Genomic DNA, 23,849 nt, shown 5'->3' with positions numbered 1-23,849 from the left:
GGTCTAGAGGAGCAAGAGCAAAGGCACGTACGCAAGGCTTGTCCGGGAACTCTTGCGAGAAATCCCAGGCAGTTAGAACCAATGACAGTAGAGGGCATACTGCCCTTGGAGTTATAGTTAGACTAGAAAAGGGAACTAGCGGCTAAAAGAATGCGGAACTAACCGGTAGGGCAGGAGATTACGCTAACCAATAAGGAGCTTGGCTTTTGCAATATGTATGAGCTAATTATCCTGTACACGATAAAAGAAAATTGAGCTATCCATTAAAGCTGAAGCATACTTAACACTCATATTGAGCGTTTGTGTCTTCCCTCCGTCGACAACAAATGGCGCCCGAACAGGGACCCTTGCTGGACGAGGACCCGAAACGAGTAAGCCGGTCTTAGGTGACGGAGAAAAAGGGAAAGCCGGTTCTGACTACGTAACCCGGATTCCGCGGAACACAAGATTGGGGCGAGCAGAAGGCGACTCGGGAAGAGCGCCCGGGACGAACCCATAGTGGGTCCCGCCGGAACGCCGCGAACAGAAGCTTTACACGGGGGCAACGGCACCGTAAGTAAGAATGGAGAAACAAGCGGCAGTTGATTTACTTAAGTGCTTTTTAGAAAAGCGTAAGACACCAGATATAGATTGTTATAAAGAGTTACCGGGGTTTCAAGAGTTGTGAAACATTACTCAACAATGGAGACGCCGGACGAGACGCAGTCTAAAAACTTTGGGGAGTGACTGTGATGACCAGGTCGAACTCTGGGGTCCTGCCGAAAGATTCTTTTCGGCGGCACTTGTGCCTGGAGTGGCGGTAGCCCATGCTATGGCTAGCCTTGGGAAACTAGCTTGTTGGACTGTAAAACAAGCAAATGTGACTACGCAGATACTCACAGAAATGGCCCAGGACCTGGATAGCCTGCGACACGCTGTATTACAGAACAGAGCGGCGATTGATTTTCTACTGCTGGCACAGGGCCACGGGTGTGAAGAGCTCGAAGGAATGTGCTGTTTTAATCTCTCGGACCATGGCGAGTCAATCCACGAGCAGCTGAAATGGCTGAGAGACCACACCAAGAAGATAGTGGTCCAGAATAATTGGCTTGATGAACTATTTGCGAGTTGGTTTGGGAACATGGGAGGCTGGATATTGGGTCTCATAAAAGAAGGGCTACGCTTACTGCTAATAATCGCACTAATCATAGTAGCGGCGCGAGTAATATTTAGTTGTCTAACAAAAAGGCTCGAGCAACTAACTAATAAGGTTTTTCTAGCACAAAATAAAAACGGGGGAATTGTTGAGGACTGGCTCGCTGCGCGTGGTCACATTGATCTCGTGCAGCTGCAGGGTGGGGAGGTGGCGGATTGCCGCACCCAGCTGGTCTAGAGGAGCAAGAGCAAAGGCACGTACGCAAGGCTTGTCCGGGAACTCTTGCGAGAAATCCCAGGCAGTTAGAACCAATGACAGTAGAGGGCATACTGCCCTTGGAGTTATAGTTAGACTAGAAAAGGGAACTAGCGGCTAAAAGAATGCGGAACTAACCGGTAGGGCAGGAGATTACGCTAACCAATAAGGAGCTTGGCTTTTGCAATATGTATGAGCTAATTATCCTGTACACGATAAAAGACAATTGAGCTATCCATTAAAGCTGAAGCATACTTAACACTCATATTGAGCGTTTGTGTCTTCCCTCCGTCGACAACACCAGTGCACTCTCTGGACTCACTGCACTGCATCCCCAGTGGTGCCAGTGCACTCTCTGGACTCACTGCACTGCATCCCCAGTGGTGCCAGCGCACTCTCTGGACTCACTGCACTGCAGCCCCAGTGGTGCCAGTGCACTCTCTGGACTCACTGCAGTGCATCCCCAGTGGTGCCAGTGCACTCTCTGGACTCACTGCACTGCATCCCCAGTGGTACCAGTGCACTCTGTGGACTCACTGCAGTGCATCCCCAGTGGTGCCAGTGCACTCTCTGGACTCACTGCACTGCATCCCCAGTGGTGCCAATGCACTCTGTGGACTCACTGCACTGCATCCCCAGTGGTGCCAGTGCACTCTCTGGACTCACTGAAGTGCATCCCCAGTGGTGCCAGTGCACTCTCTAGAGTCACTGCACTGCATCCCCAGTGGTGCTAGTGCCTTCTGTGGACTCACTGCAGTGCATCCCCAGTGGTGCCAGTGCACTCTCTGGACTCACTGAAGGGCATTCTCAGTGGTGCCAGTGCACTCTCTGGACTCACTGCAGTGCATCCCCAGTGGTGCCAGTACACTCACTGGACTGACTGCACTGCATCCCCAGTGGTGCCAGTGCACTCTCTGGACTCACCGCACCGCATCCCCAGTGGTGCCAGTGCACTCTCTGGAGTAACTGCAGTGCATCACCAGTGGTGCCAGTGCACTCTCTGGACTCACTGCACTGCATCCCAGTGGTGTCAGTGCACTCTCTGGACTCACTGCACTGCATCCCCAGTGGTGCCAGAGAACTCTCTGGACTCACTGCACTGCATCCCCAGTGGTGCCAGTGCACTCTCTGGACTCACTGCACTGCATCCCCAGTGGTGCCAGTGCACTCTCTGGACTCCCGGCAACGCATCCCCAGTGGTGCCAGTGCACTCTCTGGGCTCACTGCAGTGCATCCCCAGTGGTGCCAGTGCACTCTCTTGACTCACTGCACTGCATCCCCAGTGGTGCCAGTGCACTCACTGGATTCACTGCACTGCATTCCCAGTGGTGCTAGTTCACTCTCTGGACTCACTGCAGTGCATCCCCAGTGGTGCCAGTGCACTCTCTGGACTCACTGAAGTGCATTCTCAGTGGTGCCAGTGCACTCTGTGGACTCACTGCAGTGCATCCCCAGTGGTGCCAGTGCGCTCTCTGGACTCACTGCAGTGCATCCCCAGTGGTGCCAGTGCACTCTCTGGACTCACTGCAGTGCATCCCCACTGGTGCCAGTGCACTCACTGGATTCACTGCACTACATTCCCAGTGGTGCTAGTTCACTCTCTGGACTCACTGCAGTGCATCCCCAGTGGTGCTAGTGCACTCTTTGGACTCACTGAAGTGCATTCTCAGTGGTGACAGTGCACTCTCTGGACTCACTGCAGTGCATCCCCAGTGGTGCCAGTACACTCTCTGGACTCACTGCACTGCATCCCCAGTGGTGCTAGTGCACTCTGTGGACTCAATGCAGTGCATCCCCAGTGGTGCCAGTGCACTCTCTGGACTCACTGAAGGGCATTCTCAGTGGTGCCAGTGCACTCTCTGGACTCACTGCAGTGCATCACCAGTGGTGCCAGTGCACTCTCTGGACTCACTGCACCGCATCCCCAGTGGTGCCAGTGCACTCTCTGGAGTAACTGCAGTGCATCACCAGTGGTGCCAGTGCACTCTCTGGACTCACTGCAGTGCATCCCCAGTGGTGCCAGTGCACTCTCTGGACTCACTGCACTGCATCCCCAGTGGTGCCAGAGTACTCTCTGGACTCACTGCACTGCATCCCCAGTGCTGCCTGTGCACTCTCTGGACTCACTGCACTGCATCCCCAGTGGTGCCACTGCACTCTCTGGACTCACTGCACTGCATCCCCAGTGGTGCCAGTGCACTCCCTGCACTCACTGCACTGCATCCCCAGTGGTGCCAGTGCACTCACTGGACTCACTGCAGTGCATTCCCTCTGGTGCCAGTGCACTCTCTGGACTCACTGCAGTGCATCCCCAGTGGTGCCAGTGCACTCTCTTGACTCACTGCAGTGCATCGCCAGTGGTGCCAGTGCACTCTCTGGACTCACTGCACTGCATCCCCAGTGGTGCCAGTGCACTCTCTGGACTCACTGAAGTGCATCCCCCGTGGTGCCAGTGCGATCTCTGGACTCACTGCACTGCATTCCCAGTGGTGCCAGTGCACACTCTGGACTCACTGCACTGCATACCCAGTGGTGCCAGAGCACTCTCTGGACTCACTGCACTGCATCCCCAGTGGAGCCAGTGCACTCTCTGGACTCACTGCACTGCATCCCCAGTGGTGCCAGTGCACTCTGTGGACTCACTGCAGTGCATCCCCAGTGGAGCCCGTGCACTCTCTGGACTCACTGAAGTGCATCCCCAGTGGTGCCAGTGCACTCTCTGGACTCACTGCACTGCATCCCCAGTGGTGCCAGTGCACTCTCTGGACTCACTGCAGTGCATCCCCAGTGGTGCCAGTGCACTCTCTGGACTCACTGAAGTTCATTCTCAGTGGTGCCAGTGCACTCTCTGGACTCACTGCAGTGCATCCCCAGTGGTGCCAGTACACTCACTGGACTGACTGCACTGCATCCCCAGTGGTGCTAGTGCAGTCTCTGCACTCACTGCACTGCATCGCCAGTGGTGCCAGAGCACTCTCTGGACTCACTGCAGTGCATCCCCAGTGGTGCCAGTGCACTCTCTGGACTCACTGTACTGCATCCCCAGTGGTGCCAGTGCACTCTGTGGACTCACTGCTGTGCATCCCCATTGGTGCCAGTGCACTCTCTGGACTCACTGCACTGCATCCCCAGTGGTGCCAGTGCACTCTCTGGACTCACTGCACTGCATCCCCAGTGGTGCAAGTGCACTCTCTGGACTCACTGCAGTGCATCCCAAGTGGTGCCAATGCACTCTCTGGACTCACTGCAGTGCATCCCCAGTGGTGCCAGTACACTCACTGGACTTACTGCACTGCATCCCCAGTGGTGCCAGTGCAGTCTCTGCACTCACTGAAGTGCATCCCCAGTGGTGCCAGTGAACTCTCTGGACTCACTGCAGTGCGTCCCCAGTGGTGCCAGTGCACTCTCTGGACTCACTGCACTGCATCCCCAGTGCTGCCAGTGCACTCTCTGGAGTAACTGCACTGCATCCCCAGTGGTGCCAGTGCACTTTCTGGACTCACTGCACTGCATCTCCAATGGTGCCAGTGCACTCTCTGGACTCACTGCACTGCATCCCCAGTGGAGCCAGTGCACTCTCTGGACTCACTGAAGTGCATCCCCATTGGTGCCAGTGCACTCTCTGGACTCACTGCACTGCATCCCCAGTGGTGCCAGAGTACTCTCTGGACTCACTGCACTGCATCCCCAGTGCTGCCTGTGCACTCTCTGGACTCACTGCAGTGCATCCCCAGTGGTGCCACTGCACTCTATGGACTCACTGCACTGCATCCCCAGTGGTGCCAGTGCACTCCCTGCACTCACTGCACTGCATCCCCAGTGGTGCCAGTGCACTCACTGGACTCACTGCAGTGCATTCCCTCTGGTGCCAGTGCACTCTCTGGACTCACTGCAGTGCATCCCCAGTGGTGCCAGTGCACTCTCTTGACTCACTGCAGTGCATCGCCAGTGGTGCCAGTGCACTCTCTGGACTCACTGCACTGCATCCCCAGTGGTGCCAGTGCACTCTCTGGACTCACTGAAGTGCATCCCCCGTGGTGCCAGTGCGATCTCTGGACTCACTGCACTGCATTCCCAGTGGTGCCAGTGCACACTCTGGACTCACTGCACTGCATACCCAGTGGTGCCAGAGCACTCTCTGGACTCACTGCACTGCATCCCCAGTGGAGCCAGTGCACTCTCTGGACTCACTGCACTGCATCCCCAGTGGTGCCAGTGCACTCTGTGGACTCACTGCAGTGCATCCCCAGTGGAGCCCGTGCACTCTCTGGACTCACTGAAGTGCATCCCCAGTGGTGCCAGTGCACTCTCTGGACTCACTGCACTGCATCCCCAGTGGTGCCAGTGCACTCTCTGGACTCACTGCAGTGCATCCCCAGTGGTGCCAGTGCACTCTCTGGACTCACTGAAGTGCATTCTCAGTGGTGCCAGTGCACTCTCTGGACTCACTGCAGTGCATCCCCAGTGGTGCCAGTACACTCACTGGACTGACTGCACTGCATCCCCAGTGGTGCTAGTGCAGTCTCTGGACTCACTGCACTGCATCCCCAGTGGTGCCAGTGCACTCTGTGGACTCACTGCTGTGCATCCCCATTGGTGCCAGTGCACTCTCTGGACTCACTGCACTGCATCCCCAGTGGTGCCAGTGCACTCTCTGGACTCACTGCACTGCATCCCCAGTGGTGCAAGTGCACTCTCTGGACTCACTGCAGTGCATCCCAAGTGGTGCCAATGCACTCTCTGGACTCACTGCAGTGCATCCCCAGTGGTGCCAGTACACTCACTGGACTTACTGCACTGCATCCCCAGTGGTGCCAGTGCAGTCTCTGCACTCACTGAAGTGCATCCCCAGTGGTGCCAGTGAACTCTCTGGACTCACTGCAGTGCGTCCCCAGTGGTGCCAGTGCACTCTCTGGACTCACTGCACTGCATCCCCAGTGGTGCCAGTGCACTCTCTGGACTCACTGCACTGCATCCCCAGTGGTGCCAGTGCACTTTCTGGACTCACTGCACTGCATCTCCAATGGTGCCAGTGCACTCTCTGGACTCACTGCACTGCATCCCCAGTGGAGCCAGTGCACTCTCTGGACTCACTGAAGTGCATCCCCATTGGTGCCAGTGCACTCTCTGGACTCACTGCACTGCATCCCCAGTGGTGCTAGTGCAGTCTCTGCACTCACTGCACTGCATCGCCAGTGGTGCCAGAGCACTCTCTGGACTCACTGCAGTGCATCCCCAGTGGTGCAAGTGCACTCTCTGGACTCACTGCAGTGCATCCCAAGTGGTGCCAATGCACTCTCTGGACTCACTGCAGTGCATCCCCAGTGGTGCCAGTACACTCACTGGACTTACTGCACTGCATCCCCAGTGGTGCCAGTGCAGTCTCTGCACTCACTGAAGTGCATCCCCAGTGGTGCCAGTGAACTCTCTGGACTCACTGCAGTGCGTCCCCAGTGGTGCCAGTGCACTCTCTGGACTCACTGCACTGCATCCCCAGTGGTGCCAGTGCACTCACTGGACTCACTATACTGCATCACCAGTGGTGCCAGTGCACTCTCTGGACTCACTGCACTGCATCCCCAGTGTTGCCAGTGCATTCACTGGACTCACTGTACTGCATCTCCAGTGGTGCCAGTGCACTCTCTGGACTCACTGCAGTGCATCCCCAGTGGTGCCAGTGCACTCTCTGGACTCACTGAAGTGCATTCTCAGTGGTGCCAGTGCACTCTGTGGACTCACTGCAGTGCATCCCCAGTGGTGCCAATGCGCTCTCTGGACTCACTGCAGTGCATCCCCAGTGGTGCCAGTGCACTCTCTGGACTCACTGCACTGCATCCCCAGTGCTGCCAGTGCACTCTGTGGACTCACTGCACTGCATCCCCAGTGGTGCCAGTGCACTCTCTGGACTCACTGCACTGCATCCCCAGTGGTGCCAGTGCACTCTCTGGACTCACTGCACTGCATCCCCAGTGGTGACAGTGCACTCTCTGGACTCACTGCACTGCATCCCCAGTGGTACCAGTGCACACTGTGGACTCACTGCAGTGCATCCCCAGTGCTGCCAGTGCACTCTCTGGACTCACTGCACTGCATCCCCAGTGGTGCCAATGCACTCTCTGGACTCACTGCAGTGCATCCCCAGTGGTGCCAGTGCACTCTCTGGACTCACTGCACTGCATCCCAAGTGGTGCCAGTGCACTCTCTGGACTCACTGCACTGCATCCCCAGTGGTGCCAGTGCACTCTCTGGACGCACTGCACTGCATACCCAGTGGTGCCAGTGCACTCTCTGGACTCACTGCACTGCATCCCAAGTGGTGCCAGTGCACTCTCTGGAGTCACTGCACTGCATCCCCAGTGGTGCCAGTGCACTCTCTGGAGTCACTGCACTACATCCCCAGTGGTGCCAGTGCACTCACTGGACTCACTGTACTGCATCATCAGTGGTGCCAGTGCACTCTCTGGACTCACTGCAGTGCATCCCCAGTGGTGCCAGTGCACTCTCTGGACTCACTGCACTGCATCCCCAGTGGTGCCAGTGCACTCTCTGGACTCACTGCACTGCATCCCCAGTGGTGCAAGTGCACTCTCTGGACTCACTGCAGTGCATCCCAAGTGGTGCCAATGCACTCTCTGGACTCACTGCAGTGCATCCCCAGTGGTGCCAGTACACTCACTGGACTCACTGCAGTGCATCCCCAGTGGTGCCAGTACACTCACTGGACTTACTGCACTGCATCCCCAGTGGTGCCAGTGCAGTCTCTGCACTCACTGAAGTGCATCCCCAGTGGTGCCAGTGAACTCTCTGGACTCACTGCAGTGCGTCCCCAGTGGTGCCAGTGCACTCTCTGCACTCACTGCACTGCATCCCCAGTGGTGCCAGTGCACTCACTGGACTCACTATACTGCATCACCAGTGGTGCCAGTGCACTCTCTGGACTCACTGCACTGCATCCCCAGTGTTGCCAGTGCATTCACTGGACTCACTGTACTGCATCTCCAGTGGTGCCAGTGCACTCTCTGGACTCACTGCAGTGCATCCCCAGTGGTGCCAGTGCACTCTCTGGACTCACTGCAGTGCATCCCCACTGGTGCCAGTGCACTCACTGGATTCACTGCACTACATTCCCAGTGGTGCTAGTTCACTCTCTGGACTCACTGCAGTGCATCCCCAGTGGTGCCAGTGCACTCTTTGGACTCACTGAAGTGCATTCTCAGTGGTGCCAGTCCACTCTCTGGACTCACTGCACTGCATCCCCAGTGGTGCCAGTGCGCTCTCTGGCCTCACTGAAGTGCATTCTCAGTGGTGCCAGTGCACTCTCTGGACTCACTGCAGTGCATCCCCAGTGGTGCCAGTGCACTCTCTGGACTCACTGAAGTGCATTCTCAGTGGTGCCAGTGCACTCTCTGGACTCACTGCACTGCATCCCCAGTGGTGCCAGTACACTCACTGGACTGACTGCACTGCATCCCCAGTGGTGCTAGTGCAGTCTCTGCACTCACTGCACTGCATCGCCAGTGGTGCCAGAGCACTCTCTGGACTCACTGCAGTGCATCCCCAGTGGTGCCAGTGCACTCTCTGGACTCACGGTACTGCATCCACAGTGGTGCCAGTGCACTCTGTGGACTCACTGCTGTGCATCCCCATTGGTGCCAGTGCACTCTCTGGACTCACTGCACTGCATCCCCAGTGGTGCCAGTGCACTCTCTGGACTCACTGCACTGCATCCCCAGTGGTGCAAGTGCACTCTCTGGACTCACTGCAGTGCATCCCAAGTGGTGCCAATGCACTCTCTGGACTCACTGCAGTGCATCCCCAGTGGTGCCAGTACACTCACTGGACTTACTGCACTGCATCCCCAGTGGTGCCAGTGCAGTCTCTGCACTCACTGAAGTGCATCCCCAGTGGTGCCAGTGAACTCTCTGGACTCACTGCTGTGCGTCCCCAGTGGTGCCAGTGCACTCTCTGGACTCACTGCACTGCATCCCCAGTGGTGCCAGTGCACTCTCTGGACTCACTGCACTGCATCCCCAGTGGTGCCAGTGCACTCTCTGGACTCACTGCACTGCATCTCCAATGGTGCCAGTGCACTCTCTGGACTCACTGCACTGCATCCCCAGTGGAGCCAGTGCACTCTCTGGACTCACTGAAGTGCATCCCCATTGGTGCCAGTGCACTCTCTGGACTCACTGCACTGCATCCCCAGTGGTGCCAGTGCACTCTCTGGACTCACTGCACTGCATCCCCAGTGGTGCAAGTGCACTCTCTGGACTCACTGCAGTGCATCCCAAGTGGTGCCAATGCACTCTCTGGACTCACTGCACTGCATCCCCATTGGTGCCAGTACACTCACTGGACTCACTGCACTGCATCCCCAGTGCTGCCAGTGCAGTCTCTGCACTCACTGAAGTGCATCTCCAGTGGTGCCAGTGAACTCTCTGGACTCACTGCAGTGCATCCCCAGTGGTGCCAGTGCACTCTCTGGACTCACTGCACTGCATCCCCAGTGGTGCCAGTGCACTCTCTGGACTCACTGCACTGCATCCCCAGTGGTGCCAGTGCACTCTCTGGACTCACTGCAGTGCATCTCCAATGGTGCCAGTGCACTCTCTTCACTCACTGCACTGCATCCCCAGTGGTGCCAATGCACTCTCTGGACTCACTGCTGTGCATCCCCAGTGGTGCCAGTGCACTCTCTGGACTCACTGCACTGCATCTCCAATGGTGCCAATGCACTCTCTGGACTCACTGTACTGCATCCCCAGTGGTGCCAGTGCACTCTCTTGACTCACTGCACTGCATCCCCAGTGGTGCCAGTGCACTCACTGGATTCACTGCACTGCATCCCCAGTGGTGCTAGTGCACTCTCTGGACTCACTGCAGTGCATCCCCAGTGGTACCAGTGCACTCTCTGGACTCACTGAAGTGCATTCTCAGTGGTGCCAGTGCACTCTGTGGACTCACTGCACTGCATCCCCAGTGGTGCCAGTGCGCTCTCTGGACTCACTGCAGTGCATCCCCAGTGGTGCCAGTGCACTCTCTGGACTCACTGCACTGCATCCCCAGTGCTGCCAGTGCACTCTCTGGACTCACTGCACTGCATCCCCAGTGGTGCCAGTGCACTCTCTGGACTCACTGCACTGCATCCCCAGTGGTGCCAGTGCACTCTCTGGACTCACTGCACTGCATCCCCAGTGGTGCCAGTGCACTCTCTGGACTCACTGCACTGCATCCCCAGTGGTACCAGTGCACTCTGTGGACTCAATGCACTGTATCCCCAGTGGTGCCAGAGCACTCTCTGGACTCACTGCACTGCATCCCCAGTGGTGCCAATGCACGCTCTGGACTCACTGCACTGCATCCCCAGTGGTGCCAGTGCACTCTCTGGACTCACTGCACTGCATCCCAAGTGGTGCCAGTGCACTCTCTGGAGTCACTGCACTGCATCCCCAGTGGTGCCAGTGCACTCTCTCGAGTCACTGCACTACATCCCCAGTGGTGCCAGTGCACTCACTGGACTCACTGTACTGCATCATCAGTGGTGCCAGTGCACTCTCTGGACTCACTGCAGTGCATCCCCAGTGGTGCCAGTGCACTCTCTGGACTCACTGCACTGCATCCCCAGTGGTGCCAGTGCACTCTCTGGACTCACTGCACTGCATCCCCAGTGGTGACAGTGCACTCTCTGGACTCACTGCACTGCATCCCAAGTGGTGCCAGTGCACTCTCTGGAGTCACTGCACTGCATCCCCAGTGGTGCCAGTGCACTCTCTCGAGTCACTGCGCTACATCCCCAGTGGTGCCAGTGCACTCACTGGACTCACTGTACTGCATCATCAGTGGTGCCAGTGCACTCTCTGGACTCACTGCAGTGCATCCCCAGTGGTGCCAGTGCACTCTCTGGACTCACTGCACTGCATCCCCAGTGGTGCCAGTGCACTCTCTGGACTCACTGTACTGCATCCCCAGTGGTGCCAGTGCACTCTGTGGACTCACTGCTGTGCATCCCCAGTGGTGCCAGTGCACTCTCTGGACTCACTGCACTGCATCCCCAGTGGTGCCAGTGCACTCTCTGGACTCACTGCACTGCATCCCCAGTGGTGCAAGTGCACTCTCTGGACTCACTGCAGTGCATCCCAAGTGGTGCCAATGCACTCTCTGGACTCACTGCAGTGCATCCCCAGTGGTGCCAGTACACTCACTGGACATACTGCACTGCATCCCCAGTGGTGCCAGTGCAGTCTCTGCACTCACTGAAGTGCATCCCCAGTGGTGCCAGTGAACTCTCTGGACTCACTGCAGTGCGTCCCCAGTGGTGCCAGTGCACTCTCTGGACTCACTGCACTGCATCCCCAGTGGTGCCAGTGCACTCTCTGGACTCACTGCACTGCATCCCCAGTGGTGCCAGTGCACTTTCTGGACTCACTGCACTGCATCTCCAATGGTGCCAGTGCACTCTCTGGACTCACTGCACTGCATCCCCAGTGGAGCCAGTGCACTCTCTGGACTCACTGAAGTGCATCCCCATTGGTGCCAGTGCACTCTCTGGACTCACTGCACTGCATCCCCAGTGGTGCCAGTGCACTCTCTGGACTCACTGCACTGCATCCCCAGTGGTGCAAGTGCACTCTCTGGACTCACTGCAGTGCATCCCAAGTGGTGCCAATGCACTCTCTGGACTCACTGCAGTGCATCCCCAGTGGTGCCAGTACACTCACTGGACTCACTGCACTGCATCCCCAGTGCTGCCAGTGCAGTCTCTGCACTCACTGAAGTGCATCTCCAGTGGTGCCAGTGAACTCTTTGGACTCACTGCAGTGCATCCCCAGTGGTGCCAGTGCACTCTCTGGACTCACTGCACTGCATCCCCAGTGGTGCCAGTGCACTCTCTGGACTCACTGCACTGCATCCCCAGTGGTGCCAGTGCACTCTCTGGACTCACTGTACTGCATCCCCAGTGGTGCCAGTGCACTCTCTTGACTCACTGCACTGCATCCCCAGTGGTGCCAGTGCACTCACTGGATTCACTGCACTGCATCCCCAGTGGTGCTAGTGCACTCTCTGGACTCACTGCAGTGCATCCCCAGTGGTACCAGTGCACTCTCTGGACTCACTGAAGTGCATTCTCAGTGGTGCCAGTGCACTCTGTGGACTCACTGCAGTGCATCCCCAGTGGTGCCAATGCGCTCTCTGGACTCACTGCAGTGCATCCCCAGTGGTGCCAGTGCACTCTCTGGACTCACTGCACTGCATCCCCAGTGCTGCCAGTGCACTCTGTGGACTCACTGCACTGCATCCCCAGTGGTGCCAGTGCACTCTCTGGACTCACTGCACTGCATCCCCAGTGGTGCCAGTGCACTCTCTGGACTCACTGCACTGCATCCCCAGTGGTGACAGTGCACTCTCTGGACTCACTGCACTGCATCCCCAGTGGTACCAGTGCACACTGTGGACTCACTGCAGTGCATCCCCAGTGCTGCCAGTGCACTCTCTGGACTCACTGCACTGCATCCCCAGTGGTGCCAATGCACTCTCTGGACTCACTGCACTGCATCCCCAGTGGTGCCAGTGCACTCTCTGGACTCACTGCACTGCATTCCAAGTGGTGCCAGTGCACTCTCTGGACTCACTGCACTGCATCCCCAGTGGTGCCAGTGCACTCTCTGGACGCACTGCACTGCATCCCCAGTGGTGCCAGTGCACTCTCTGGACTCACTGCACTGCATCCCAAGTGGTGCCAGTGCACTCTCTGGAGTCACTGCACTGCATCCCCAGTGGTGCCAGTGCACTCTCTGGAGTCACTGCACTACATCCCCAGTGGTGCCAGTGCACTCACTGGACTCACTGTACTGCATCATCAGTGGTGCCAGTGCACTCTCTGGACTCACTGCAGTGCATCCCCAGTGGTGCCAGTGCACTCTCTGGACTCACTGCACTGCATCCCCAGTGGTGCCAGTGCACTCTCTGGACTCACTGCACTGCATCCCCAGTGGTGCAAGTGCACTCTCTGGACTCACTGCAGTGCATCCCAAGTGGTGCCAATGCACTCTCTGGACTCACTGCAGTGCATCCCCAGTGGTGCCAGTACACTCACTGGACTCACTGCAGTGCATCCCCAGTGGTGCCAGTACACTCACTGGACTTACTGCACTGCATCCCCAGTGGTGCCAGTGCAGTCTCTGCACTCACTGAAGTGCATCCCCAGTGGTGCCAGTGAACTCTCTGGACTCACTGCAGTGCGTCCCCAGTGGTGCCAGTGCACTCTCTGGACTCACTGCACTGCATCCCCAGTGGTGCCAGTGCACTCTCTGGACTCACTGCACTGCATCCCCAGTGGTGCCAGTGCACTTTCTGGACTCACTGCACTGCATCTCCAATGGTGCCAGTGCACTCTCTGGACTCACTGCACTGCATCCCCAGTGGTGCCAGTGCACTCTCTGGACTCACTGCACTGCATCCCCAGTGGTGCAAGTGCACTCTCTGGACTCACTGCAGTGCATCCCAAGTGGTGCCAATGCACTCTCTGGACTCACTGCAGTGCATCCCCAGTGGTGCCAGTACACTCACTGGACTCACTGCACTGCATCCCCAGTGCTGCCAGTGCAGTCTCTGCACTCACTGAAGTGCATCCCCAGTGGTGCCAGTGAACTCTCTGGACTCACTGCAGTGCATCCCCAGTGGTGCCAGTGCACTCTCTGGACTCACTGCACTGCATCCCCAGTGGTGCCAGTGCACTCTCTGGACTCACTGCACTGCATCCCCAGTGGTGCCAGTGCACTCTCTGGACTCACTGTACTGCATCCCCAGTGGTGCCAGTGCACTCTCTTGACTCACTGCACTGCATCCCCAGTGGTGCCAGTGCACTCACTGGATTCACTGCACTGCATCCCCAGTGGTGCTAGTGCACTCTCTGGACTCACTGCAGTGCATCCCCAGTGGTACCAGTGCACTCTCTGGACTCACTGAAGTGCATTCTCAGTGGTGCCAGTGCACTCTGTGGACTCACTGCAGTGCATCCCCAGTGGTGCCAATGCGCTCTCTGGACTCACTGCAGTGCATCCCCAGTGGTGCCAGTGCACTCTCTGGACTCACTGCACTGCATCCCCAGTGCTGCCAGTGCACTCTCTGGACTCACTGCACTGCATCCCCAGTGGTGCCAGTGCACTCTCTGGACTCACTGCACTGCATCCCCAGTGGTGCCAGTGCACTCTCTGGACTCACTGCAGTGCATCCCCAGTGGTGCCAGTGCACTCTCTGGACTCACTGCACTGCATCCCCAGTGGTACCAGTGCACACTGTGGACTCACTGCAGTGCATCCCCAGTGCTGCCAGTGCACTCTCTGGACTCACTGCACTGCATCCCCAGTGGTGCCAATGCACTCTCTGGACTCACTGCACTGCATCCCCAGTGGTGCCAGTGCACTCTCTGGACTCACTGCACTGCATCCCAAGTGGTGCCAGTGCACTCTCTGGACTCACTGCACTGCATCCCCAGTGGTGCCAGTGCACTCTCTCGAGTCACTGCACTACATCCCCAGTGGTGCCAGTGCACTCACTGGACTCACTGTACTGCATCATCAGTGGTGCCAGTGCACTCTCTGGACTCACTGCAGTGCATCCCCAGTGGTGCCAGTGCACTCTCTGGACTCACTGCACTGCATCCCCAGTGGTGCCAGTGCACTCTCTGGACTCACTGCACTGCATCCCCAGTGGTGCCAGTGCACTCTCTGGACTCACTGCACTGCATCCCAAGTGGTGCCAGTGCACTCTCTGGAGTCACTGCACTGCATCCCCAGTGGTGCCAGTGCACTCTCTCGAGTCACTGCACTACATCCCCAGTGGTGCCAGTGCACTCACTGGACTCACTGTACTGCATCATCAGTGGTGCCAGTGCACTCTCTGGACTCACTGCAGTGCATCCCCAGTGGTGCCAGTGCACTCTCTGGACTCACTGCACTGCATCCCCAGTGGTGCCAGTGCACTCTCTGGACTCACTGCACTGCATCCCCAGTGGTGCAAGTGCACTCTCTGGACTCACTGCAGTGCATCCCAAGTGGTGCCAATGCACTCTCTGGACTCACTGCAGTGCATCCCCAGTGGTGCCAGTACACTCACTGGACTCACTGCACTGCATCCCCAGTGGTGCCAGTGCAGTCTCTGCACTCACTGAAGTGCATCCCCAATGGTGCCAGTGAACTCTCTGGACTCACTGCAGTGCATCCCCAGTGGTGCCAGTGCACTCTCTGGACTCACTGCACTGCATCCCCAGTGGTGCCAGTGCACTCTCTGGACTCACTGCACTGCATCTCCAATGGTGCCAGTGCACTCTCTGGACTCACTGCACTGCATCCCCAGTGGTGCCAGTGCACTTTCTGGACTCACTGCACTGCATCTCCAATGGTGCCAGTGCACTCTCTGGACTCACTGCACTGCATCCCCAGTGGAGCCAGTGCACTCTCTGGACTCACTGAAGTGCATCCCCATTGGTGCCAGTGCACTCTCTGGACTCACTGCACTGCATCCCCAGTGGTGCCAGTGCACTCTCTGGACTCACTGCACTGCATCCCCAGTGGTGCAAGTGCACTCTCTGGACTCACTGCAGTGCATCCCAAGTGGTGCCAATGCACTCTCTGGACTCACTGCAGTGCATCCCCAGTGGTGCCAGTACACTCACTGGACTCACTGCACTGCATCCCCAGTGCTGCCAGTGCAGTCTCTGCACTCACTGAAGTGCATCTCCAGTGGTGCCAGTGAACTCTTTGGACTCACTGCAGTGCATCCCCAGTGGTGCCAGTGCACTCTCTGGACTCACTGCACTGCATCCCCAGTGGTGCCAGTGCACTCTCTGGACTCACTGCACTGCATCCCCAGTGGTGCCAGTGCACTCTCTGGACTCACTGTACTGCATCCCCAGTGGTGCCAGTGCACTCTCTTGACTCACTGCACTGCATCCCCAGTGGTGCCAGTGCACTCACTGGATTCACTGCACTGCATCCCCAGTGGTGCTAGTGCACTCTCTGGACTCACTGCAGTGCATCCCCAGTGGTACCAGTGCACTCTCTGGACTCACTGAAGTGCATTCTCAGTGGTGCCAGTGCACTCTGTGGACTCACTGCAGTGCATCCCCAGTGGTGCCAATGCGCTCTCTGGACTCACTGCAGTGCATCCCCAGTGGTGCCAGTGCACTCTCTGGACTCACTGCACTGCATCCCCAGTGCTGCCAGTGCACTCTGTGGACTCACTGCACTGCATCCCCAGTGGTGCCAGTGCACTCTCTGGACTCACTGCACTGCATCCCCAGTGGTGCCAGTGCACTCTCTGGACTCACTGCACTGCATCCCCAGTGGTGACAGTGCACTCTCTGGACTCACTGCACTGCATCCCCAGTGGTACCAGTGCACACTGTGGACTCACTGCAGTGCATCCCCAGTGCTGCCAGTGCACTCTCTGGACTCACTGCACTGCATCCCCAGTGGTGCCAATGCACTCTCTGGACTCACTGCACTGCATCCCCAGTGGTGCCAGTGCACTCTCTGGACTCACTGCACTGCATCCCAAGTGGTGCCAGTGCACTCTCTGGACTCACTGCACTGCATCCCCAGTGGTGCCAGTGCACTCTCTGGACGCACTGCACTGCATCCCCAGTGGTGCCAGTGCACTCTCTGGACTCACTGCACTGCATCCCAAGTGGTGCCAGTGCACTCTCTGGAGTCACTGCACTGCATCCCCAGTGGTGCCAGTGCACTCTCTGGAGTCACTGCACTACATCCCCAGTGGTGCCAGTGCACTCACTGGACTCACTGTACTGCATCATCAGTGGTGCCAGTGCACTCTCTGGACTCACTGCAGTGCATCCCCAGTGGTGCCAGTGCACTCTCTGGACTCACTGCACTGCATCCCCAGTGGTGCCAGTGCACTCTCTGGACTCACTGCACTGCATCCCCAGTGGTGCAAGTGCACTCTCTGGACTCACTGCAGTGCATCCCAAGTGGTGCCAATGCACTCTCTGGACTCACTGCAGTGCATCCCCAGTGGTGCCAGTACACTCACTGGACTCACTGCAGTGCATCCCCAGTGGTGCCAGTACACTCACTGGACTTACTGCACTGCATCCCCAGTGGTGCCAGTGCAGTCTCTGCACTCACTGAAGTGCATCCCCAGTGGTGCCAGTGAACTCTCTGGACTCACTGCAGTGCGTCACCAGTGGTGCCAGTGCACTCTCTGGACTCACTGAAGTGCATTCTCAGTGGTGCCAGTGCACTCTGTGGACTCACTGCAGTGCATCCCCAGTGGTGCCAATGCGCTCTCTGGACTCACTGCAGTGCATCCCCAGTGGTGCCAGTGCACTCTCTGGACTCACTGCACTGCATCCCCAGTGCTGCCAGTGCACTCTCTGGACTCACTGCACTGCATCCCCAGTGGTGCCAGTGCACTCTCTGGACTCACTGCACTGCATCCCCAGTGGTGCCAGTGCACTCTCTGGACTCACTGCAGTGCATCCCCAGTGGTGCCAGTGCACTCTCTGGACTCACTGCACTGCATCCCCAGTGGTACCAGTGCACACTGTGGACTCACTGCAGTGCATCCCCAGTGCTGCCAGTGCACTCTCTGGACTCACTGCACTGCATCCCCAGTGGTGCCAATGCACTCTCTGGACTCACTGCACTGCATCCCCAGTGGTGCCAGTGCACTCTCTGGACTCACTGCACTGCATCCCAAGTGGTGCCAGTGCACTCTCTGGACTCACTGCACTGCATCCCCAGTGGTGCCAGTGCACTCTCTCGAGTCACTGCACTACATCCCCAGTGGTGCCAGTGCACTCACTGGACTCACTGTACTGCATCATCAGTGGTGCCAGTGCACTCTCTGGACTCACTGCAGTGCATCCCCAGTGGTGCCAGTGCACTCTCTGGACTCACTGCACTGCATCCCCAGTGGTGCCAGTGCACTCTCTGGACTCACTGCACTGCATCCCCAGTGGTGCCAGTGCACTCTCTGGACTCACTGCACTGCATCCCAAGTGGTGCCAGTGCACTCTCTGGAGTCACTGCACTGCATCCCCAGTGGTGCCAGTGCACTCTCTCGAGTCACTGCACTACATCCCCAGTGGTGCCAGTGCACTCACTGGACTCACTGTACTGCATCATCAGTGGTGCCAGTGCACTCTCTGGACTCACTGCAGTGCATCCCCAGTGGTGCCAGTGCACTCTCTGGACTCACTGCACTGCATCCCCAGTGGTGCCAGTGCACTCTCTGGACTCACTGCACTGCATCCCCAGTGGTGCAAGTGCACTCTCTGGACTCACTGCAGTGCATCCCAAGTGGTGCCAATGCACTCTCTGGACTCACTGCAGTGCATCCCCAGTGGTGCCAGTACACTCACTGGACTCACTGCACTGCATCCCCAGTGGTGCCAGTGCAGTCTCTGCACTCACTGAAGTGCATCCCCAATGGTGCCAGTGAACTCTCTGGACTCACTGCAGTGCATCCCCAGTGGTGCCAGTGCACTCTCTGGACTCACTGCACTGCATCCCCAGTGGTGCCAGTGCACTCTCTGGACTCACTGCACTGCATCTCCAATGGTGCCAGTGCACTCTCTGGACTCACTGCACTGCATCCCCAGTGGAGCCAGTGCACTCTCTGGACTCACTGAAGTGCATCCCCATTGGTGCCAGTGCACTCTCTGGACTCACTGCACTGCATCCCCAGTGGTGCCAGTGCACTCTCTGGACTCACTGCAGTGCATCCCCAGTGGTGCAAGTGCACTCTCTGGACTCACTGCAGTGCATCCCAAGTGGTGCCAATGCACTCTCTGGACTCACTGTACTGCATCATCAGTGGTGCCAGTACACTCACTGGACTCACTGCACTGCATCCCCAGTGGTGCCAGTGCAGTCTCTGCACTCACTGAAGTGCATCTCCAGTGGTGCCAGTGAACTCTCTGGACTCACTGCAGTGCATCCCCAGTGGTGCCAGTGCACTCTCTGGACTCACTGCACTGCATCCCCAGTGGTGCCAGTGCACTCTCTGGACTCACTGCACTGCATCCCCAGTGGTGCCAGTGCACTCTCTGGACTCACTGCAGTGCATCTCCAATGGTGCCAGTGCACTCTCTGGACTCACTGCACTGCATCCCCAGTGGTGCCAATGAACTCTCTGGACTCACTGCTGTGCATCCCCAGTGGTGCCAGTGCACTCTCTGGACTCACTGCACTGCATCTCCAATGGTGCCAATGCACTCTCTGGACTCACTGTACTGCATCCCCAGTGGTGCCAGTGCACTCTCTTGACTCACTGCACTGCATCCCCAGTGGTGCCAGTGCACTCACTGGATTCACTGCACTGCATCCCCAGTGGTGCTAGTGCACTCTCTGGACTCACTGCAGTGCATCCCCAGTGGTACCAGTGCACTCTCTGGACTCACTGAAGTGCATTCTCAGTGGTGCCAGTGCACTCTGTGGACTCACTGCAGTGCATCCCCAGTGGTGCCAGTGCGCTCTCTGGACTCACTGCAGTGCATCCCCAGTGGTGCCAGTGCACTCTCTGGACTCACTGCAGTGCATCCCCAGTGCTGCCAGTGCACTCTCTGGACTCACTGCACTGCATCCCCAGTGGTGCCAGTGCACTCTCTGGACTCACTGCACTGCATCCCCAGTGGTGCCAGTGCACTCTCTGGACTCACTGCACTGCATCTCCAATGGTGCCAGTGCACTCTCTGGACTCACTGCACTGCATCCCCAGTGGAGCCAGTGCACTCTCTGGACTCACTGCACTGCATCCCCAGTGGTGCCAGTGCACTCTCTGGACTCCCGGCACCGCATCCCCAGTGGTGCCAGTGCACTCTCTGGGCTCACTGCAGTGCATCCCCAGTGGTGCCAGTGCACTCTCTTGACTCACTGCACTGCATCCCCATTGGTGCCAGTGTACTCACTGGACTCACTGCACTGCATTCCCCAGTGGTGCTAGTGCACTCTCTGGACTTGTTGTCGACGGAGGGAAGACACAAACGCTCAATATGAGTGTTAAGTATGCTTCAGCTTTAATGGATAGCTCAATTGTCTTTTATCGTGTACAGGATAATTAGCTCATACATATTGCAAAAGCCAAGCTCCTTATTGGTAAGCGTCATCTACTGCCCTATCTGTTAGTTCCGCATTCTTCTATCCGCTAGTTCCCCTTTCTAATCTAACTATAACTCCCAGGGCAGTATGCCCTCTACTATCATTGTTTCTAATTGCCTGGGATTTCTCACAAGAGTTCCCAGACAAGCTGCCTGGGATTTCTCACAAGAGTTCCCAGACAAGCCTTGCGTACGTGCCTTTGCTCTTGTTTTTCTAGACCAGCTGGGTGCGGTAATCCGCCATTTCCTTATCTTGCAGCTGCATGATATCAATGTGATTACGCGCAGCGAGCCAGTCCTCAACAATTCCCCCGTTTTTATTTTGAACCAAAAGCTTTCTATAGATTTTTCTATCAATCACCGCACACACTGCAATAAGCAAGGTACAATAAGCAACAGGGTCAAAAATCTCATGCAGAACTACGATTGTAAAGTAGTGTGCCTACTAGAATCTACATCAGTCAACAAGCCACTAAGCGCTAGGAATGTTGCTTCGCAGCGATACTGCTTCTTACTCGCACAGCACAATCACACAATCACACAATCACGCAGAGAGGCCTCTTGCACTTCTCATTCATACCACAAGACAATATCACTGAAAATAATTTGTGTGCAGCTTCAGGAGGTCCTTGTCTGCTCCCGTGGTGAGCGGCTGAGAGTGGAGACCCCTCCGAGGAAAAAATGCTCGGGGTGCACCTAGGGGCGTCCGTTCCACAGTCGATCCCACAGCCGAGCAGAGCGGCTCCTGGCGCAAGGAAGGATGCTATTATAGTTTGTATAATGACAGCAAAGAGATGCATTGCAATAAGGAGCACGTGTGGCATTGACCCCTTTTTTTTTTTTTTTTTTTTTTTTTTTTTTTTTTTTTTTTTTTCTTTTTCGAGCAATTACACCTTACACATGCTATTACTGTTGCTAGAAAAACCCTACTAGTTAACTGCTCGAGCCTTTTTATTAGGCAACTAAATACTACTCGCGCCGCTACTATAATTAGGACAATTATTAGCAGTAAGCGTAGCCCTTCTTTTATCAGACCCAATATCCAACCCCCCATGTTCCCAAACCAATTTGCAAACAGTCTATCAAGCCAATTATCTTGGACCACTATCTTCTTGGTGTGGTCTCTCAGCCATTTCAGTTGCTCGTGGATTGACTCGCCATGGTCCGAGAGATTAAAACAGCACATTCCTTCGAGCTCTTCACACCCGTGGCCCTGTGCCAGCAGTAGAAAATCAATCGCCGCTCTGTTCTGTAACACAGCGTGTCGCAAGCTGTCCAGGTCCTGGGCCATTTCTGTGAGCATCTGCGTAGTCACATTTAATGTTTTCACCACTGTACTTCAAATCTACATTTTACAAAGTGACCAGCAAGTGTGCCACATTAACTGACCAACCTCTGAGATTTTACCTTTCATACCAGTGTCTTCTTGGGCTCTTTTAATTAAACACGTTTCTCATTCAAGTGAATTGAAATGCTTCAGTTGGTTTTATTCTCAGGAGCCTCATAAAAAACAAAGATATTGCACCCTCTTTGTTCAGTCATTCAATGTTCGTCTCTTTCACAGCAAATAATTACTTCATTGAAGTTAAAACTTCCAAACATAACTTACTAATAGTCTCCAATTTCAGCTCAGATCACTCGTTGAAAATACTCTGCTAAATACAGATAACTTACAATAACTTTAACAGTTAATTGTCCATAACAAACACCATGGTTTTTCTCCAGACCAATGTTCAAATTTTAAGACCACCCTTTAATATTTCTATGTACAGGTGAAAAACAGTCTTCAATTTTCTAGTCTTGTTTTAAATATAAAAGTTGGAAGGGACATTCAAGTTTCAAGTCTCCACACTGAACTTAAAAAAAAAAAAAAATCATGTGGAGGTAAACAAACCAAGTTGTATACTCCAGGAGGTAGAGGCCTTCAATTTGTGTTCATATATACATATGCACAGAATTCAGTGTTCCAACAGAAAAAGAATTAGCCAAAAAGTAATAAAAGTTATTTACTACTGTGACATTTCAAGACTTCCACAGCTTTGCCTAAAGACACAAACACAATTAACATAATTCCCTATGTGCTTTTTTTTTTTTTTTTTTTTTTTTTTTTTTTTTCTTTCCTTTTTTTTTTTTTTCTCTCAACTGTCCAGTGCAGGAAAAAATTCTCACAAAATTTCACAGACCTAAAATGTGCAAGCTAGTTTCTCTCTCTCCCTTTTTTTTTTTTTTTTTTTTTTTTTTTTTTTTTTTTTTCAAATGTCACATTTGCTTGTTTTACAGCCCAACAAGCTAGTTTCCCTAGACTAGCCATAGCATGAGCCACAGCCACTCCAGGCACAAGTGCCGCTGAAAAGAACCTTTCAGCAGGACCCCAGAGTTCGACCTGGTTATCGCAGTCACTCCCCAAAGTTTTTGAGACTGCGTCTCGTCCGTCGTTTCCATTGTTGAGTAATGTTTCGCAATTCTTGACTGTGTAGGTCAGGGGCAAACAAAGTCAAGCGTCCCAAATAGCATGGCCCCCCGTGCGCATTTGCTGGGATTCCCTGCCAGGCTCGATCTCCACAGATCAGGAATATACCAGGTGGTAAGGCCTTAGCAGTTTGCCTTGGCCATGTGCTTGACTTGTTCCCGTATGCCCCCATGGTGGTGTTGGTGGTGTCGTTGTACCCGCAATAGCTGCTATTAGCTTCGAACCCCCTTGTGTGAGAGGTCACATTAGTCCATTGAGTCATATTTTGTTTTCCTTTATTCCACATAAAGCACGTCTGTGTCCAGTTATTACTGGTGTTCCCTACCGCCACTGATCCCAACAAATCCAGTTCCTGGGGATCCCATGGCAAGCTCGTGTTCAGAGCCACTAGCGCCGCCACAACGGCGTCGGAGAGGTTGGACGAAAGATCGAACAAATCAGTACTTGCGGAATATGGTGCTAACAGTTGTTTCAGCTCCTCCTTGTTCCCTATTGGGACCCCGAACAAACAGGTGCGGAAGGGATCAGTCGCTTTGGCAAGAGACAGGCAGAATTGAGCCAATCGAGTTCCCTTCGGTATATGTAGCGGAGGGAACATGGCTGATACCATAATTTGTATCTCCCCAGTAAAGTCCTTATCAATAAGTCCTGTTAACACTAAAGCCCCATTTAATGTCGCCGATGACCTTCCAATCAGAAGTGCTCCAACAGGCTCATTATTAATTTTTACAGGTCCCATAACGCCTGTTTTCACCCCAACAGGCTTATTGTCCATCAAAGTCACATTTACTGCGGTTGCCAAGTCCAATCCCCAGGCTCCCTCTGGTGGCTGGTTGGAGGTGAAAGGATTCGTCTCGGTTGGAGTCTCC

At 55.5% G+C, this 23,849-nt stretch overlaps 1 long non-coding RNA gene across 1 annotated transcript; it reads right to left on the bottom strand.

Moving 5' to 3' along the window:
* Positions 1-20,406: 20,406 nt before the first annotated feature.
* On the bottom strand, positions 20,407-23,449 carry LOC308186580. The gene is made up of 2 exons (XR_013944118.1): positions 20,664-23,449; positions 20,407-20,628 (listed from the first exon to the last, which is right to left on the bottom strand). It is a non-coding gene; the product is annotated as an uncharacterized lncRNA (long non-coding RNA).
* Between the last annotated feature and the right edge of the window lie 400 nt (positions 23,450-23,849).

Source organism: Anser brachyrhynchus (assembly GCF_964034855.1).
Source record: "Anser brachyrhynchus genome assembly, contig: SCAFFOLD_87, whole genome shotgun sequence".
In the NCBI taxonomy this organism is placed as follows: Eukaryota; Metazoa; Chordata; class Aves; order Anseriformes; family Anatidae; genus Anser; species Anser brachyrhynchus.
The sequence above is the reverse complement of the archived record's forward strand: the minus strand, read 5'-3'. Positions and strand labels throughout refer to the sequence as shown.